This window comes from Pistacia vera, unplaced genomic scaffold, assembly GCF_008641045.1.
Source record: "Pistacia vera cultivar Batoury unplaced genomic scaffold, PisVer_v2 Contig768, whole genome shotgun sequence".
NCBI classification, from domain to species: domain Eukaryota; kingdom Viridiplantae; phylum Streptophyta; class Magnoliopsida; order Sapindales; family Anacardiaceae; genus Pistacia; species Pistacia vera.
This window is the reverse complement of record NW_022196632.1, coordinates 71,464-74,091: the sequence shown is the minus strand read 5'-3', so window position 1 is coordinate 74,091 and position 2,628 is coordinate 71,464. Positions and strand designations below refer to the sequence as shown.

General features: G+C 36.9%; 1 non-coding gene across 1 annotated transcript; it reads right to left on the bottom strand.

The window, feature by feature from the left end:
- Window positions 1–2,106: 2,106 nt before the first annotated feature.
- LOC116116267 lies at window positions 2,107–2,213 on the bottom strand. The gene has a single exon (XR_004125784.1). It is a non-coding gene; the product is annotated as a small nucleolar RNA R71 (small nucleolar RNA).
- Between the last annotated feature and the right edge of the window lie 415 nt (window positions 2,214–2,628).

The window sequence follows — 2,628 nt, the reverse complement described above, 5'->3', positions numbered from 1 at the left end:
TACATTGTAAAAATAAAGGTGTGGAACTTTGTTGAACCATTTTTAACATTGCAAGTTGATAATCCTAGGATTATACTGTTTTCTCTATGCTTTTTGTAGGATTTCGGATACTTCTTATCAAGTTTTGTGCCAAAATTGCTACTTAAATTCATATATTTTACGTTTTAGGCCAAAACGTGCAGTTGGAGCAAAACCGAGCAGAAATGAGTTTCTGGACCCTAAATCAAGAGAAATTTAGTAATCGGGGGAACTCTGACGCTGATTGGAAGCACTGTGAAGCTTGTTCCTATTGGGGATCTCAAAGATCGAAGACTCAAGCGAAGAAGCAAGCGAATGGCAGTTTCATAATTTCATAAAAGTTCAACAAGAGTTCGCCACGGCAAGGTTCTTTCTTTGCCGCAGAAAGCTAGCATCGGGTCAGATGGTTCAGCAAAATTCAAATCAATGCTGCGACGAGATTCTTCTTCGCCTTGGCGAAAACTACAAATATGTTTTTGTAAAACTTTGCGTTTTGCTTGTATTGTATTAGTTCCTAGGGTTTTTGGCCGACTATTTAAGAGAGACTTAGTTCATTTTTTTGGGGGGGTCGACATTTTTAGATAAAGGGAAGAGGAGAAGGAGATTTGAAGAATTTGGGTCTCCAAAATAGGGAAGAATTCATTCCTGTTTCAATTTCTGATATGTTGAACTCCATATTTATTGTTTGTGTGATGTTTTTTCTTTATTTTGAGCATGAACTAACTCACTTTCGGGTTAGGGTTTTGATGTAACTTGGATTACAATGGTTTAATCTATAAATTTGTGTTGTTCTTGAGTTCTATTGCTTGGATTATGTGTTTATTCTTGTTCTTAATGCAGTTGGATGCTGGTTTCTTTTGATTCAATTGAATGTTGAGCATGATGAGACTAATAAGTGATTCATGTGTTAGCCTCTTAGAGTAAACACCTTAGATTAAACAAATGCTAGAGATAGGTTTAGCAATCTATGAAATCTTTATAGGATTCCATTTAGCTTGATAGACTTTGAACTATTAACATTCATTTTGTTGGGTATGGAAGCTTAATAGGGATAGGTAGGGGAATATAGACTGAGAAGGTATATTCTACAACTTAAGGAATTCAATTTATAATCCTTGCAAGTGAATTTGGAAGCAATAGAAATTATAGTCTAAACTAGAGTATCCTAGTGAAGTCGAACCCTAACCTCTTTTGCCTTGATTTGAATTTGTGTTGATTAGTTTAGTGTTAATCTTAGTTGTTTGATTTTGTGTTTTAATTCTAGTTTTACTTTCCCCCACAATTCCAACATTTTTCTATTCTTCAATTAGTGATAGAATTAGGAAACTCGGTAATTAGCACGCAATCCTCGTGGGAATGATACTCTACTTCATCATTGTATTACTTTTTGCGACTAGTGCACTTGCTAAATATGCATGTTTGTCAAATCACACATCAAGTTTTTGGCACGGTTATCGAGGATTGATTTTGTGTTGATATTGAATTCTTCTAATTTTCGCTAAGTTGAAGCTTTAAATTTCAGTTTTACCTTTAGTTTTACTTTCATTCTTTTTAGTTTGTGTAATTTCACGATCTTCCTTTCTCTTCCTTCTGTAGTTTATGCGAAGAGTAAGAAGTCTCCCTGTAGTTCCCATTGATCTAGAGATCGAGAGAACAGCTAGAAGACTTATTAGGGAACGAAGAGAGAGAGAAGAAACACTACACACAGAAATGGTGAACGATAGAACTTTGAAGGAATTCTCATTGCCCATGGTTGATGGTAGTGGTCCAAGTATCACTAGGCCACCGGTTCAAGCCAACAATTTTGAGATAAAGCCGACAATCATTCAAATGATCCAACAGTCGGTATAGTTTGGGGAAAATGCACATGAAGATCCAAACTCGCATATTGCTAACTTCTTGGAGATATGCGACACATTTAAAGCAAACAAAGTGTCAAATGATGCCATCAGGTTAAGATTATTTCCATTTTCACTAAGAGATAAAGCAAAGGGATGGTTATTGGCACTACCAGCAAGAACAATCACCACCTGGAATGAATTGGCACAAAGGTTTCTAACCAAATATTTCCTACCAGCGAAATCAGCAAAGATGAGAAACGATATCACATCATTTATGCAGGACGAGAACGAGTCACTATATGAAGCATGGGAAAGATATAAGGAACTAATGAGGAAATGTCCACACCATGGTTTGCCTGTTTGGATGCAAGTCCAAACCTTCTATAATGGGTTGCTTCCATATGTGCAAACAATGGTGGATGCAACATCTGGAAGAGCATTGCAAAATAAGCACCTGAAGTAGCCTATGAGTTACTTGAAGTCCTGGCAAATAACAACTATCAGAGACCCAATGAGAGAATACATCCGAAGAAGTCTATCGGTGTTCATGAAGTTGATGCTTACACGGCCATTTCAGCCCAACTAGCAGCACTTTAGAAACAATTAGGAGGTATGCAGGTTAATTCTATTCAAGCACCTCAATTAACATGTGATTTGTGTGCAGGTAACCATGCAAGCATTGACTGCCAAGTGGGGAACACCTTTGCTTTATCATCTTCATCTTTAGAGCAAGTCAATTATTTGGCCGAAAATCAGAGACCCCAGAATA